The sequence below is a fragment of the Pezoporus flaviventris genome, unplaced genomic scaffold, assembly GCF_033815535.1.
Source record: "Pezoporus flaviventris isolate CSIRO_AGI_PZ_B2104156 unplaced genomic scaffold, CSIRO_AGI_Pfla_v1 ptg000079l, whole genome shotgun sequence".
NCBI classification, from domain to species: Eukaryota; Metazoa; Chordata; class Aves; order Psittaciformes; family Psittacidae; genus Pezoporus; species Pezoporus flaviventris.
Window position 1 is genome coordinate 1063579 of NW_026892627.1, and position 17681 is coordinate 1081259.

At 43.4% G+C, this 17681-nt stretch overlaps 1 long non-coding RNA gene across 1 annotated transcript; it reads left to right on the forward strand.

Moving 5' to 3' along the window:
• The first annotated feature begins 10338 nt into the window (after positions 1-10338).
• On the forward strand, positions 10339-15921 carry LOC133280034 (uncharacterized). The gene is made up of 3 exons (XR_009747043.1): positions 10339-10400; positions 14059-14172; positions 15720-15921. It is a non-coding gene; the product is annotated as an uncharacterized LOC133280034 (long non-coding RNA).
• Positions 15922-17681: the final 1760 nt, after the last annotated feature.

A 17681-nucleotide genomic window follows, 5' to 3' on the forward strand; every position in this document is an offset into this window, starting at 1 on the left:
AGACTGAAAGCTGAGCTTGTTCAGCCAAGAGAAGGCTCCAGAGAGATATCAGAGCAGCCTTCCAGTACCTAAAGGAGCCCAATAAGAAAGTCTGGGACAACGTTTTTAGCAGGCACTGTTGTGATAAGACAGGGGGTAATGGTTTTAAATTGAAAGAGGGTAGATTCAGACTACATATAAGGAAAAAATTTTTATAATGGGGTGGTGAAACACTGTCACAGGTTGCACAGAGAGGTAGTAGATGCACCATGCCTAGAAACATTCAAAGTCAGGTCGGACATGGCTTAGAGTAACCTGGTCTGGTGGAATGTGTCTCTGCCCATGGCAGGAGGGGTTGGAACTACATGACCTTTAAAGGTTCTTTCCAACCCAAAGCATACTGTGATTCTATGATAACATCTTCCCTCCCATGAAACAAGACAGCCTCATCCCCACTCACAACTGGGGACAGTCCTTGGCCTGTGTAACCCTGTGCTTGATAGCTTAGGCAAAAACTGTGCCAGGGTCTGTGATAAGACTTAACAGGATAGTTCTGGGACAGTCCTTGAACCAGTGCTCTGCCCAGTTTGGAGAACTGATGTCCTTGAGCCAGTTGTGTAATTGCAATATTGCTAGGTGGGAATTCCCAAGGCTCAGTTTCACATCTGGATTGGTAAATTTAGTAAACTGACAAGCCTCAGGAAAAACCTTAAGAAGAGGTAAAGTAGGGCTCAGGAATAATTTACAGCCAAATTTTGCTGCCTTTGCTGCCTGTAAATAATTTCCTGCAGGTTCTTCTCTTATTCAGCCAAGTTGGCTAGTAATTGCTTGAGGGTAGATCTTTTTCACTGAAGCATGAAGAGGATTCAGTAGCAGCCATTCATTTTCAGCTGTACTTGTTACAAAAGCTGGTCAGCAAAATTAGGGCAATACAGCTCTTCCTCCAGCTTTGCTGATACACCAGTTTTGACTGATTTTCCTCCAAAGTAAGTTTGCTTATGAATGGGCTCTCTTTGCTGTTTGTCACTGCAAACTTGCTATTAAGAGTCTGTAGGTCTGCTGACTGTATAAAGCAGATTTTCATTTTGCAGTAAATAATTCTAGATCTGGAGATTTTTATCCAAGAGAAAGCTTCAGCTTTCAAAGAAAAGGAGAAAATAAAAATTTTCACATGTGCCAGGGACCCTTGGGGGAGGTCATTTTCTTTCAAGATTTCACATATTCCTCTTTTCTTTTGCTATGAAAGAGTTGCACACAAACCTGACCGTACCTGCTGACTGGAACAGGGAGACAGTGACCTTAAGCCTTGGTCCCGTCAAGCGTTAAGTGGAAAGCGGCTCTGAACTATGTATTGTGTCTCCAACCAACTGCCTGACACCAACATAACTGCCAGCCTGAACTACTTTAAAAAGTGATGCTGCTATCTGTTTTATTACCTTTTCTCTCCTTTCCTCACTCAAGTAGCCACAGCAGTCCAGGATGCAGACCTGCAACTCAGCATCTTTGAATAATCCCAGCAAGAAGAATGACAGGCATTTTCTTTCACTGACAAACAGACTCAAACTGATTTTCTAAGAGGGTGGATACCAGGCTGTAAATTAAGCATTTACTGGGACACCAGCAAAAGGAAAATGAGTAATAAAAAAGTTTCAGCATTTATTTTTCTTAATTTCAACAACCTGCTGTGATATTCTCTCTGGCAACAGTTTGGCTTCATCTCCTAGGGCCGACGCAGAGCTGGTATGGGGAGGGGAGGGGAAATGCCATGGTCATGACCCCCAAGGGGGTCATAAAGAAAGTCACAGTATTTGCTTGCGGAGCAGCCGCTGGTTTTCTTTTTCAGCCCTCACCTCACTGAAAGATGGAGCTGCCTCAGACAATAGGAAATCTGTTGGTAAGGTGTATATGTAGCCAGGAACGAATGAGTTATGAGGCCCATCACTGAAGGCTGGGTTTGCCACCACAAATGGGTTTCTTAGCTTGGGAAGGATGTGTTGGCAACACATGGAAAATTTCCCTCCACTAAAGTTGAAAATCTTCCTTTTCCTCCTTATTTCGGGTGTTTTGTCCTGTAAAAGCTATATCCGCTTTAAAACAGCAGTTAAATATTTGCACATTAATGCAGTGGTTACAGTATATTCCCTTTTTCACCATGAATTGTTGACTTTTTCTTCTCTCTTTGAGCCAGCAATGAAAAAATAGAATATTGCCATAGTTCCCCAGGATAAGGGAGAGGGATACCATGCAGCTTTTGTACTTCAGGACATGGTCAGATGTACTCTTGTCAGTCCAGCTAGTATAGCTCACTTTCTGGCTGCATCTTCACATGGATACTGTTCCAGAGCTGAGCAACATTTGTGGTCCAAGTGAGCGCTCTTCAGATCTTCAGAGCAGTGAGCCATCTTAGCTTAAATGCCCACAAAGGTGGTTTCAGCCAACATGTCTGACTTGGAAACTTAAATGGTGCGCAAAACACCTCCTCATAGTACATCCCCATCCGTGCTGACTCTGCAGAAAACCTAAAGGTCTGGCTTTGACCCAGGTGGGATTCATCTCCAGCTGCAGAGAGCTGATTTTGTATGTCAGTAGGACATCTCCTGGTGCATGGAATATAAGCTACAATTAGTGACAGTATCAGTGATATTAGAGGCAATGATTCAGTTTCTAAGCATTGATGGCTAATGTCATCTGAGACACTTTACAGCTTTACAGTACTCAGGAGGGAGGACCGAGGCTCAAGATATTTCTCCCTCAATAAATGACATTGACCTTTGCTTGCCATTGACTGGAAAAGGAATTTAGATTATTAGGATGTAATTCAGCTGTCAAAACAGAGTGCCCCAGTGCCATTTGAGACTCCCTAGGGTAACATAAGACCTGTGGGCACCTCCGTGTACCCTCTAAGCTGAGAGATATGAAATTGTGACCTAAATCTCAGCTCATGGGGCTCTCTTTTAGGAAGCATGAATTAGGCAAAATAAATCTGATGCCCAGTCTCTATCCCCAAGGTATGTAGGAGACCTGTGGCCAACTTCGCAAAATTTAGGTAATGCAGAATCAATGGATTCCAAAGAATGACCATGTGTGAAGACAGCTCTCTAAGTGGTGAGTTATCCACAGCCCTGGGAGGACACCACATCCCTGTGCAACAGATGGGAGATTTTAACAGGATGAAGTTGCTCAAACCGGAATTTAGCCAGGACAGTGGGATTAACACCTCTTCTCATACAGAGAAAAATGTCAGGGTATTTCCATTACAGTCAGGCCCTCTGTTTTTCACATGTTATTTGAAAGACGTGGGAGAAGAAGAAAAATGGACATCTTCTGTAGAATCACAGAATAATTGAGTTTGGAATAGATCTGTAAGATCATTGAATCCAACTGTTAACCTAGCATTGCCAAGGCCATCACTAAACCATGTCTCTAAGTGACACATCAACATGCCTTTTATGGTGACTCCACCACTCCCTGGACAGCCTGCTCCAGTGATTGACAACCCTTCTGGGGAAGAAATTTTTCCTAATATCCAATGCAAACCTCCCCTGGTGCAGCTTGAGGCTATTTCCTCTTGTCCTATCCCTTGTCACTTGGGAGAAGAGAGCAACCCCCATCTTGCTACAACCTCCTTTCAGGTAGTTGTGGAGATTGATAAGGCCCCCCCCTGAGCCTTCTCTTCTCCAGACTGAACAACCCCAGGTCCCTCAGCCGTTCCTTATCACACTTGTGCTCTAGGCTCTTCACCAGCTTCTTTATTATTCTCTGCACCTGCTCAAGCAACTCAATCTCTGTCTTGCAGTGAGGGGCCCAAAACTGAACACAGGATTTGAGGTGTGGCTTCACCAGGGGGATGATCACTGCCCTGGTCCTACTGGCCACACACTATTGCTGCTGCAGGCCAGGATGGTACTGGCCTTCCTGGCCACCTGGCCACACTGATGGCACATATTCACCAAACTTTCAGTCAACAGCTCCAGTCTTTTCCCTCCAGAAGCTTTCCAGTCACTCTTCCACAAACATGTGGCATTGTTTGAGTTATTCTGACTTATGTGAAGGACCTGGCATTGAGCCTTGATGTACCTCATACAGTTGGCCTTGTCCCATCAATCCAGCCTATCCAGATCCCTCTGTAGAGTCTTTCTGCCCTCAAGTGCATCAACAGTCCTGCCCAACTGGGTGTTGTCTGCAAACTGACTGAGGGTGCATTCAATCCCCATGTACAGATCATTGATAAAGATACTAAACAAGGCCTGGGGAACCAGGGTACCAAGTGGATTCAGCTCCATTCACTACCACTCTTTGGGCCAGGACATCCAGCCTTTTTTTTTACCCAGTGAAGTGTCCGCCCACCCAAGCCATGAGTAGTCATGAAGAAGTTTATTCAGGAGGGAGGTGATGATAAATGCTTTACTAAAGTCTAGGTAGACAAAATCCAAAGTCTTTCCCTCACCCTCTAAGCAGGTCACCTTGTCATAAAAGAAGATCTGGTTGGTCAAGCAGGAGCAATCTTTCATAAACCTGTGTTGACTGGCCTGACCACCTGGTTGTACACCAAAAAAAAATGTATACAGGAAAGCATCTTGTTTGGGTTCACCTGTGAGCTAGAAAGTGCCCATCTTGGACAGCTGGTTTTCCAGTATATTTTTTCACTCATGCTTCATTAGACTTAACTTGTTGATTCTTGGCTTTATACCATATTTTCATGATCTTCTGATTTTTCATGTGAGGATCTTCCACACAACATTAAGAATCAGAAGGGAATTCCCAGGAGACTGGATAGTGTCTATGAACGTTGATGGAAAACTGTGTAGGTAGTTCTTATTCCCTGCTATACTAAAAAGACGTGGACAAGCTGGAGAGAAGGGCAACAAAGATGATCCAAGGACTAGGAAGCCACGTGAGAAAAGGCTGAGAGAGCTGGGGTTATTCAGCCCTGACAAAAGAGGGCTCAGGGGAGACCTTATTACCATGTTCCAGTATTTAAAGGATGGCTACAGAGAAGATGAAGACTCTTTTTTTACAAGGAATCACATGGAAAAAACAAGGGGTGATGGGTACAACCTGCTCCTGGGGAGATCCCAACTGAACACAAGAGAAAAATTTTTCACCATGAGAACAACCAGCCACTGGAATGATCTCACCAGGAAAGTGGTGTATTCCCCAATGCTGGACACTTTTATGGTTCAGATGGGTAGAGTGCTGGGCCGTCTAGTCTAGATCATGCTTTGCCTAGAAAGGTTGGACCAGGTGACCCTTGAGGTCCTTTCCAACTTGGGATTCTATGATTCTATTATATGTGTATAGGCATTGCTCCAGGTACACTTTATCTTGAGCTTAATAAGTTATCACACATCTGCAGCTTTGGAATGACCTCCATCATGGACACCCATTTCTCCTGGAGAAGATGAGCAATTTCTCACTCTTTCTGTGAGAGAGGACCTGCTTTGAGTTGCTTTGCATCTGCTAAAGGGGGAGATCATAGCTCAGACACTGTGCAGTAGCTCACATTTGGTAACCAAATTATTTGCAACTGTGGGTTTCTTTCATTCTCTCTGCATGCTTGCTCTGTGCCTGAATTCCTTGTCCTGCAAGTGTTTTGTACCTATTTCATGAAATTAATCCTCAAAAGTATCCTTTGCCTAGATCCAGCAGACAGACTGCAGCTGGGCTGCTGGATATGAGACTAAATACTGCTTTTGATGTTGACTGATACCTTCTTGTAGTTTCTTTGATGCATCTGCCTTTTGCAGAGCCAGTCCTAATCTGTGTTTGCACCCTGCCAAGTTCAGTAGAAGTTCAGTTCACTGAAAGTCAGTTAAAAGCCTCCTTGGCCTATGTCCTTCACAGCTATATTTTCATCCATTCATTGGGCATTTGATTTCCGTTAGTCCCTCCACAGATGTGGAGCTCCTTGTGTGCACACAAGCTCACCAGCCTTTGCATGGAAAGGTTTTCAGGATCCAAGCTGAAGTGTTAATGATGCTGGAGGAGGGGATCATCACTTTTCTGGATTGCACTGGAAAGGGTGAAACTGTTGCTTCCAGCAAGCAAACGTGCAGACTTCTTGCTAGACCTGGAAAGGGGAAAATTGGAGTTGCTGGGATTTCAGCTAGCAGGCTGGACTTGCTGGGATTTCAGCTAGCACGCTGGACTTGCATTTACATCCCCAGCAGCAAGATGAGGTGTGAAGTTAGTTTCTATATGGATGATTTAGTGGTTGGCAAAGGCTGGAGATGTTAATTGGTACCATTTGTGCTAATTTTGTCAGCATTTTTCCCCCTGCTCGATTGGCTCATGCCAGCTTTTTAAAATTTTTTATTTGGTAGGTTTGGTTTTTGGTTTTTGGTTTTTTTTTCAGTTTAGGGGAGCAGAGTTGTGGTTTCACATTCTTGTTATAAAGACCAGGTCTGTGATTTATTCTGGGTGGAGGCTGGAGGGGAGAGCACATGGAAGGAGGTCATAATTGGACTTGGGTTTCATATTAGGCTTATAAAAATAAATAAACCGGCCGGAACAGCAGTGGAGCCAAGTAATTCTATTTCACTTCACACCAAATTTATTAAGATGGAATAAAAAAAAAAAACAAAATGCCCAATTTCACAAGCCCATGGCAATTCCTTCATTCTACCATAGGTTTTACTCTCCTTGGTTTGTGTCTACTGAGAAGAGACACATGAAGCCTTCATCTCCCTGGCTTCCAGCTTTAAAAACTGTAAGCTTTATATAGCATTGTAGGGTTTGTGGGACTAGCAATGGGTCTATTTCTGTTAGGTCAGGGTTCAAATCCTCTTCCAACACCACTAGCAAAAATCCTCCAGCCTTCTAAAGGGTCTTGCTTGCAGGAACAACCTCCAGAGGTGATCATCTCACCAGGCTTATCTAATGTATCTTTATAATATAATAAAGACAGGGTCCTTTTTATCTGCTGGATACCCTGGCATTTGATAGGAAAAGAATGTATGCTGGCAGTTTGCTTTTCTTCAAAAGCTGCCCCAAGGGGATGAGTTTTGTTCAGCCTGAACTGATCTGCAAAGCTGGAGTGCAATGTGGATTATCCTTCAGCTGTCACAGCATTCAGGTTCTCAAAGGTGTGAGATTTGAAAGACAGACCTCAGCAGATCTTGGTCCCTGGGGATCAGCTTGATCTCATCTCAGTCTAGATATTTCCAGCTGAGCATGTCAACCTAGACTTCTTCTGTAGGCAATAAAGAAATGTGTAATTCTTAGGACACCACATATTTGATCTGTTTTCAATGTCTTCTTTGGGTGAGATGAATCACACCCATGGCTGAGTACACGTCCCTTCAGTGGAGAGGGAGCCCAAGGCAACCATGTCTCACAGAGATGCCTGTTTGACTGGGTAAGCCTTGTCTTCTGCAATAGGAAAGTGCTCTTCATGACAAAAGGACACGAAGAAAAGCCCCCAGAAACAAGTGGTAGGACAGTTTTCTGCCTAGAAAACCATTTGCACTCTTCTAATGGTGCCCCAAGCTGCAGAACAGGTAAAAGTACCCTGCATTTTTGTTTTCTTTGTTGTGTCCTCCTTTTCTCTTCACATATCTTCTCTTCTTGGAGAAGCAGTTGCTTAATCAAGCACACATTCACTGGGAGCTTGCTCAGAGCATGTACAGAAAGTTCTGCAGGTCTTCAAAGTGATGCATTTACTGTGCACACAGTTATTTCCATCTGAGGACCTTCAAAAGGGAATACAGGAACCTTTAGGACTTTTCATTAGTATACATCCTACTTCAGACTGTCAATTCTTTGTTCCAACAGCTTCCTTGGTTATATTACTCTGTGTGTCATGGCTTGCATGATTCCTTTGCCTAAAATGGTTTATTCATCTCTAGTTTCTATAGCTCCACCTCACAGATACACTTTAAAGACTAACTGCAGTTGTCATTTGGTCATTTTCCTCCTCTTTCTTCCTGCTTGCTTAAATCATGGGCTGCTACAGGTAAACACAATGAATAGTCCTAGGGAGGTGGTGCACCATGAGACTCCCAGGTCAGAAATGACTTGCAGAGGATCCACCTCAGATTTCATTCTGAAATAGGGCCTTAGATGCCAACCCTGAGTCTGCAGAGAAGCTGAAACAAAAGGTCCAAGAAAAGACAGCTGACCTGCTTGTACTCATGAATTTTTTCTGTGTTGAGAAATTCAGAGCATGTGCCCATAAACATCCATGTATGATGTCCTTGGTCTGGGGTGGGGGCATCCTCCCTCAGCTGTATCACAGTTGTCTCAAGAGTGGATGGAGCTCCAGGTTACCATGCCAAGGACAGGTGTGCTGACAGGCCTAAGGCAGAAGCAGATCTGAAAGGCCCTGCCTTGATAGGCTCTATTCCACTGCAGGCTTGGCTGGCTGGTCAGAGCTATGGACTCAGCAAAGCCATTGCAATTAGAGCCTGGGCAGCACTGAAGGCCACTTCATTTAAATTTATTTTTTTTTAAATTTTTTTTTTTTTTGAGGAGAAAACCACCACACTTCTTTTGATAGATTTTAGGTAGATATAGTTACCAATCCACAAACATACCTATGAAATTGGGCCTTTTAGGTGAAACCACTACATAAACAGAAGTGTTTATATAGAAATTAACCCGGCTGAACTGCTGCCTGTCTAGGTCAGGAGCCCACATCTACCTCCCCCTGCACCACTGTGTGTCAGCTCGTGAGTACCAGCTGTTCTGGCTTTCTCCATCAGCTCACACACTCTGTATATGGCAGTTAACATGGACAAGGGGCCTTTTCAGAGAACATGGGTAGTGGAAGAGCAGTAGAGACACATCCATTTTCCTGGATACTGAGGATCCTGGGGCAGAAAGCAGTTAAAAAGGGGATGGATATAAAACTATAAAGAATGGAGGCTACCCAGTCTAAGGGGAGATGTTTTAGGTGTTTCATTTCTTTCCCAGGGACATCATGGATTCGAGGATCATAAGGAAATGTGAGCAAAGAGCTGTGAACTGACAGGATTTACACTGTTCACACTCATGAAGCATGAACATTAATTAATCATTATTTCCTGGCACTCCTCAGTGGGCAGGGAGTGCTACCAGGAAGGGAGCTTTCTGGGATGGTGGCTGAAAAAGTCAAGATCTCCAAGGATGGAAAGAAGCCATCTTCCCATCTTCCTTCCAGGGAAGAAGCAGACCTTGCTTCTCCTGTGTCCCTCCAGTAGGAGGGATCACGGTAGAAACAGGCTGTGCTCTTCGCCAAGCCATTTTCACAGAGCAGCTGGAGCTCTTCTCAAGCCCTGAGCTTTGGGTATCCTTCTCAGGCAGGCACACTTTGAACCTGAGCTGTAGCAGGGCTGGCACAATCATGGCTGGATGGATATAGGAATCCCCAGATTTAACCAAATCTGGGATTAAGTTTTAACCAAGTCTGAGACTAAGTCTGGATCCAGCCACATCTAGACTCTTCTCTGAGAAGGAATTTAGAGCTCAAGGGTCCTTTCTGAACCTTACGACTCAGCAGGAGGGTCTCCCTGACAGTTTTGCCTGACACTGCACTCTATGCAGTAAATACTCAAGTGCACCTGGCCATCGAATCTTGTTAAACCACTATCCTATTTACTAACAATCTTTGTCAAATCCCTGTTTTACATCAACAAACATATTGCTATTTCTCTTTTATGAGTGAAGTGTGATGCTCCATCTGCAGCAGTGGAGGACCACCAAGGACAGACATGGATGAGCATCCAGGTAGGGAGGACATGGGTTGGGGGTTAAGACAGAGGGGAGAGGGTCTGTGTGAATGACATACAGGCATATTTAGTGTGAGGGAAGGACTGAGCCAAGAAGATCAGTGGGATCTGTGGGAATTAAGGTAATACAGTTGAGTGAGGGTTAATGCTTCAAACAGATGATAATTTTTTTGTTTTTTTTTTTCTTATTTGTTTGATTGTTGGTTTGTTTTTTTTTTGTTTGTTTGTTTTGTGTTTTTTTTTTTATCCCCACCCCCCCCAATCATTTTTGGTTCCTGCAACCTGTTTCCCATTTTTCCTGGACTGTGGACCCATGTCCTGAGGGCTTGCTTTGGAGTTGACGAAAACCAAAGGGTGACTTTTGCTTTGACGCCAACAAGGACTGGATCAGACCTTTTGGGGTTTCTCTCTGCTGCCCACACCAAGCCCCTAAAATGGGATTTTCTGACTGCCTCAGCCTTTTTATTGTGCTGTGCCAGTGACAGAGATGAACATGGGTCATTTTTGTGTTCTCTTCTTCACCCGCAGGCCCATGCACACACCCCTTTGCTCCCTCATTATTAGTATGCATGCATCAAAGCCCACATACGACATCACAGTGATCTCAAGAGGAACACCCTGAGACTAGTGCATGCATAGCATTAGTCAGGCTGCTGCTTGCACTGTGCATGAAGAATTTAACATATTCCTGAAGAGTTTAAACCAGAATAACAAGTATGTTTGTTTAGATTTTCTACTAATTTGTATATTTATATTCTTCCACAGAGGGCGAGGGTGGGGAGCTGGGAGGGAACTAATGGTCTGGTTTTAAAGGGGGATCTGTTGAGGCCTTTTGAAGTCCAAGCCCCCGTAAAAAAACCACCTTAAAATGCACTCGGAAGAGTAAAATAAACAAACAAACATAGTTCGCTGAAAACAGTTCAAAAGCAGGGGGAGATGAAATCACATCATCCCTGCTTCTGGTTTGTTATTGTAGGGTTTTTTTATAAGAAAGGGACACCCAGACTAGATAAGTGTTTAGAGGGGGACCTGGCAGGGGTTGTCTGTGTGTGACATATGCGTGGACCTATATATGTGTACACCATCTTACTGCCTTCTCCAATTTTTTTTTGATTTCCAATGAGATTTTGCACTTTCTTTCTCCTCCATGTGTCCCTTTTTGTAATCAGGAGCACAGGCCTCTACTTTGCCCATGTAGAACTTCTTGTTTCCATCCCATGCTTGTTCAATGCATGGACCAAACTCATTGAATCTGAACTGCACCTCCCTTTCACAGAGCTGTCATGCCCTCAGCACTACAGAAACAACTTTCTGGGGCTCCAGAAGCTCAGAAAAGTTTGGGAAGAGAGGTCTGTTTCACAGTCATCTACAAGGATTGCCAAAGAGATTAGTCGTGTCAAATACTAGGAAAAAGAGAGGAGGTCTCCCAGGAAGCACTAAACAGTGCCTCTCTGATGAAAAACAGATAGGAGGGATTCAACTGATTGCTGAAGGAAAACCCTGTATTGTAACACTGTGTTATATGGGAAATTAATCTCGAATGATCTAACGGTCCCTTGTTGCCTTAGGAAAAAAAAGGTCTATGAATTTGTTCCATTTAGTTGTTCGTGCAAGAGGAATTGTGGAGGAAAATGAGCCAGGAGAAAGAAAGGATTGCTAAAGTATTTGTTTCCTGCAGAGTAAGCAGTTTTAAGAGAGTAGTTTGGAGGAAGTCCTAGCATGGACAAACCCCTTCACCCTCACAAACAGGAACTTTTAACAACTGCAAATTCTTGCTGGGTTTCACCTAAACAGTCATACCCCCTCAAATCTAGAGGGAGTTCAAGGTAAGTTGCTGAGGCCCTTTAGATACCCATGGGCAGGTACTTCAGCATAGCTGAGGGAAGATAAGCTGTACATTTGTACTCTGATCAGGACCTATGAGTAGTATCTGCCAGTGGATGTTGGGGCAAAAGCTTCAGGGTACACCCTTGGTTTGCATTTTAATGAAGATGGTCTTTTGGTACCAGCAGGTCTAGGCAGCACTTGAAAGAATGTGGAAATGCTCCCTGACTGCTATGGGTTTAATCAAGGACTCTCCCTGATGTTTGAGACCTCTCTAACCACAGCTCTGATTCAGTGGCAGCTCCACTTACAACCCAGACCTTTTTCTCCCAGTGTAAGGGCTTGGTCGATCCCATATCAAGCTGGCCAGATGCATTGAGGACTAAGAGAGGACATAGAGCTTGTCTTTATCTGAAGCAATGGTCTGTCTGTGAAATGGAAAAGATGCAAAGGACAGGTATTGAAGGAAATTTCAGAGAGGGCATGTCTGCAAAGTGCTTGCAGAAATCACAATATGCTGTTAAGTGTCCCAAACTCCTCTGCTTTGCAGCAAAGCACGTGCTGAGCACAGCATGTGCTGAGCTGAACTGGGGCCAGTGCCTAAAACCACAAGACCTCTGTGGAAAGCTTATTAGCTCTTCCTGCCTCTGCTGATTTTTTAATTCCTCACAGCTGACTTCCAACTCCTGCTAGCATCTCCCCAGCCACAGTGCCCATCCCCAGTGAGTTTGAAGACAATACTGTTCTTAAGGAGCAGGAGGCGTAATTACGGGATTAACAACTGACCTTGTCTCATGTGTTTTCATGTGCTTGTGTGTCTCCAAGGACAATATTTGTACTTTTTGTCCTGTTTAGAAAAACATGCTTGACCGTATTTTTGTGTGTGTGTGAAGTGGTATAGGTTTGGCCAAGAGAAAAACATGAAGCAGAGTGTCATTGAAGCTGTAAACAGGGGAGGAACAGATGTTTCTTCCCTTCTGCAGAGAACATGAGGCAAAAGAGAGGGAAAGAAAAGGGGAGAGAGCCAGGGCTGCCCAGGAGGGAAGAATGAAGTGTGATGTGATTCAGTTTGGAAGGAGCTGAAAAGATCTTGACTGCTTGAATTAGAATACAGCTTGATAGATCTTGAGTATGCCTGTTTACTGTATGGAGCCCCTGGAAACACTGTGGGCAGGATAGAGCCTTGGCAAATCTTGTTATGCAGAAAAAGGGAAAGAAAGCCAGGAAAGAATACTTTCCCAATAATGAAGATTCGTGGCCACTGGCTAACTTGACCTTTACAACCCAAGTAGTGTACCCACTGCCAATGGTCCATGCTTGGCTCTGTGTGAAGGCAGGTATGGGATGAAACGCCTGTGAACAGCCAGGCTGAAGGAGCAGCTGAGGCACCACTGGGAGGCCTTGTTTACATGTGCTTGTTGGCATTTTCCACTCTGCTGTAGACGATGAGCCATGAAGAAATATCACCATGGCTTCTGGACAGCCATGTAAGTGTGGTTGGAGTCCTTGTGCTGGGCCATAGCTCAGGCTTGGCGTGGTGAGATTGCCTGTGTGTTGTTTTTTTAATGATGGTGGGACATAAAAGACTGAGGTGGACCAGGTTCTGTCTGGTCCGAAGAAGTTTTGGGGCAATCTGTGTAGTCTAGTCATTGCTGGACTGCATCTTTCTGTCAAACACAGGTCCCATGAGAAAGAAGTGTCTGGGGCTCCTGTGTCTCGTTCTCACTGTCTTGTGTGGTCAAGGAAGATGCCTTTGAAGTGGGAATGGTGCACAGAGTTGACAATATAAGATCTGGTAAAAAAAGAAGAGGTCTAAACTGAGGAAGACATCAGTTTTGATTAGCAAAACCAGTACGGGGTGGTGATATAATTGCTGTGGTTTTTAATACAAAGATCAGTGAGAAAGAAAAGTTATTTAAGTCCAGGGACAATGACAAAACAAAGGCAAATGAAGATAAACAGATCAATTCAGGGGTGCAATTAGAAGGTCTCTAAAGAGTAGGAAATGGATGTTTTGGAACAGGTTCAGTGAAAAGCAACCAAGGACAGATTGCGGCCACTCATCGCATGGAGCTCAGTCAGTTTTGAAAAGGATGGTGGTACTTTTGCTTGTGACAGGTGGGATAGGACCTTGTGGGCTGGTTAGTCCTTCCTTACTGTTGGGAAACCAATATGGGGAGGAATGAAAAGTCCCCTTGACTAAGACAGGCAAAAAGCTAAAGAACTCAAGAACCCCAAGGCAAAAAGGCTCCAAAACCTGACTTAATTAAAAAAAGACATCCCTAAAACACAAGCAAAAATAGTTTGAATACCTCATTAGTATAAATAGAAAACAGAAAAGGCTAAATTTTCCCAGCTCATTCATCCCAGCTCATTCATCCCAGCAAGTCCAGCTGAAAGCAAGACTTATATTTCCCACTGAGTGCAATTTCATCTTACCTTTTTGGTCAGTATTTCGCAGCTTGTCACTTCATTTTGCTCCTCCACCCAAAGCCCTGGGTGAAGTTGGTTGTGGATTATTGAACTAGTTGTATTTTTCTCCCTCCAGAGGTGGCTGCCTTTCAGTAGCAGGTCAGATGATAATGACATGACTGTAGAAATGCCAGTTTAATCCTCCAGGCCAGGATGGATGCCTTTCTCAGCAGGACACCTGGACAGACAGGTAGAACTCTCCAGGAGACAAACCGGAACATGAATGCTTTCCCTGTTTCCCATGCTTTCCATATTTCCACCCTGAATTACTCTTTGGAGATATTTAGACAGCAGCCTCAGGGGAATTCATGAGACACCACTTTGTGTGGGTGCCACCACACCAAACTGGGTTCCACCACAACCTGGGGTTTCTCCAGCAATGGATGGGTGAGGTTTAGTCATGGAAATGTGCTGTTTATACACCCATCACCTGGGCTTCTCTCCATGGGCCCAGGAAAGGCCTTTTTTGTCTTATGAGTGCCATGACTAAAGAACAACAACTTTTAGATCATTGGAAAGGTTAAAGGAGATATTGTAATGTCTCTGTAATGGTCTGGATGCTCAAATGTAGATATATGACTCAGCACGTTGATTTAATACTTACAAACAGATGGTTTAGCTATTACAGCTCATTGCAAGAGAGGACTTTATCTGGTAATCCAATAATGTTAATGATATAATTCTGATAATAAACAATGAGGCAAATTCAAGGAGGGCAAAGGCTAAACACAGCAGTCCAAACAGCCTCTGATTTTTTATGTACCATCTGATTTTTAATCATGCCATCGTACCCGTACTGGATTTTCAGCCCAATATAATTCTGTGCAACTTTACTAAAGTCAAGGTAACTTGGTCAATTTTTCCTGCTCTGAGTATCTAATCTGAAGTGATTAATGTTGTTTAACTCATTTTAACCATGTGAATCATGAAAGCTGTGATACCAGTAAAAGGCTAGGTCTGCCTCACATCTAATCAAGTAATTGTTTGTAATTGCAGAGAATCAGAACACTTGGATCTAGAAAACGTAGCAGCAAAACAACTTGCATTTAAAAAAAGGCTCCCAATTAAATGAGTGGTGAATGCAAGTGTGGTTTTCTTTTTTTAATTTTTGTGGGGCTAATTGCAAGAAAAGAACTCATTCTTAAATGAGGCTGTTTTGTATATTAAGGATCGCTTTTAATTACTCTGAAAGTCTCCATTCCCATCACAAAAGACATCTGCATGTGCTTTCTTTTCTAGAACAGATATGGCATGCTACATCTGTGAATTTTCTTAGTCCACATTCACAGGCAAACATAAACAAACTGAATTAGAAAGAAGCACTCTCATTTCAAAACAATGCTATGAATACACAAAATACAGCTATCACAATGAGGGCAGTGCTGGAAACTAGAGATTACTGTGGAAACGGCAACGTATTTTGAACACATTTTCCTCTCATACTCTGAAGCCCTCAAGGAGAGAAGACACTGGTTGCTTTTCACTTTACAGTATCTGAGATGCAGTTGCCTGAGGTTGGACACAACACCCTCAGGGAAAAGCTTCATCAACTTGCCTCCACTAGATTTTACATCAAATAGGTTCCCTTCAATTTACAAGGTACATTTTTATCCTGAAAATACAACTGGCATATCATAAAATTACATGGTGATTTTTTTTTTTTTTTTTTGGCAGTGGTGGGGTTTTTTCAGTGTCGTTTGGTTGGTTGGTTTTTTTTTTTGTTTTTTTTAAGAACAGCATGTCCAGCATGTAGTTGTACTGTTACAGCTGAAAGCTTCTTGAATAGTGATGCTCCACCAAATCTGAAGTGACATTACTGATGTAATTTATGGCAGAGACACAGAGCTTCTGGAGGAGGAAGCTCTGGAGTTTCAGGGGACTACTGACCCATAAAGCTCTCTCCTGGGTTACTACGCCTGGAGGAGTTTAGCAAGGATGTCACTTGAACCTGCAGACAAAGCATCTCAGGTCACATTGGTATCTTTGTTTTAGTCATCAGATGAGCTTATATTAAGGTGTCAGGTTGAAAATAGATTGTTTCCTCTCTAACAAATTGATTTCTGCACCTGCCTTTCTTCCAAGCTCCCTTGCACATATTTATGAATGCAGACTTTCGCGTTTTGTTTTTTTTTCAAATTTCCATTCAGAGCCATATTTTATAGGCTAATTCTCATGTCCTCAGCTGGTTGTGTCTCACTTCACCCCAAAAGCTGATGCTTTCCTGCTCACTCCTGGGTGGATGAATAAACTCACTTAGTCTCAAGGATCAAGAGCATTTAATGGTCATCGTCACTCAGTCAATGGCTAGTCCCTTGTGGCTCCCTCCTGATCATGGTGCTGTCATCCATGGTGCTTTACTGTTCTGAGAATGGTCTCCACAGCCCCATCGATCACCTTTGTTCCTTTGACAAAACCACACTTGCTTTCTTCAGCTCTCCAAGAATCAACCCAGTCTGTTCCACTCAATTATTTCTGTTAGGGTTAAGGAACTGGTGGGAAAGCAGTGCTTTTGCTAGCCAGGTATCCTGGGACTTTGGGATGCCCCTTCCTCTATCCTTGATTCTTACCACTTCTCTTCCTACCGCCCCAGCTAGCTTTCCATGTCCATGAGCTGGAGATCCTGAAAGGAGGGGCATTTACTCCCAGTTGTCCTGGATGCTGTCTACATAGCACAAAACACGTCTTGACTTTTTCAGATGAGCCTGACTCTACTGGGCAAGACGGGACACACTGCTTGTTGACGCTAGCGGAAAGGCTCTCCCCAAGGGCAATTTATGGATTGTTGCCAGATGAGAGAGAAACCCACTAGATGAACGCCCTGGAACTCAGCAGAGATTCCATCTCTAGCTCTGCAAGATGTCATTTTCTAGCCATTAATCGGGTAATGATGTGTCCTGGTACACACGGACACGCTCCAGCACCACAGCTTCCTCCTGAGATGAAGTCAGCTAGTTTATTTTCCACACCAGCAGAACACCTTGTCCTGAGTGAATTTCAGTGTGGCTGCAGAATTATTTTATTTTTTAGTGTTAAACTGATTTGAAATAAAGGCTGACATTTCTCTTGAATAACCTGAGATGTGGGATACCTGCTTAAAGGAAAAGGCTTGGTTGACTTGTGCTGGTAGGAAGCTCAGATAATAAGGGCTCTTTTAGAGACATGGCAGCTTTTTGAAAACTGGCAGGATTTTTTGGGTGAGATATGGTGTTTCACAGTGTATAGCAACATAAAACAATAGTGCCAAACAGGAAGTGAGAGCAACTAATATAACTTCCTCACCTTTGAGGTACTATTAGGATGTTATTAACATAGTTAGAATAAAGACAGGACAGTGAAGTTTGCCACAGAATGAAAAAGATGTAATAGTACATTTAATAGCTAGAAACTCTGTTTTAAAACTACACAAAAAAAAAAAAAATCCATTCACCTTTTTATCTTTTTTTCCCATGATTAATCCAGGGGCAATTTAAGGGGATTATAATCACTGGATTAGTAACACTATGCTTTCTAAATTGGAACTCAGAAATCCAAGTGGTTTCTTACAGCATTATCAAAGCAGAGGAAATTCCTGAGATTTGCAAGTGAAAATTGCAAATTCAGTGAGGAGATGAATCTGCAGGTGAAACTGCAAATGGTCGCCACATGCTTCCCTCTGTCTCTATGCTCTCACCCCTCTGTGGGTGGACACTGGGTTGCAGG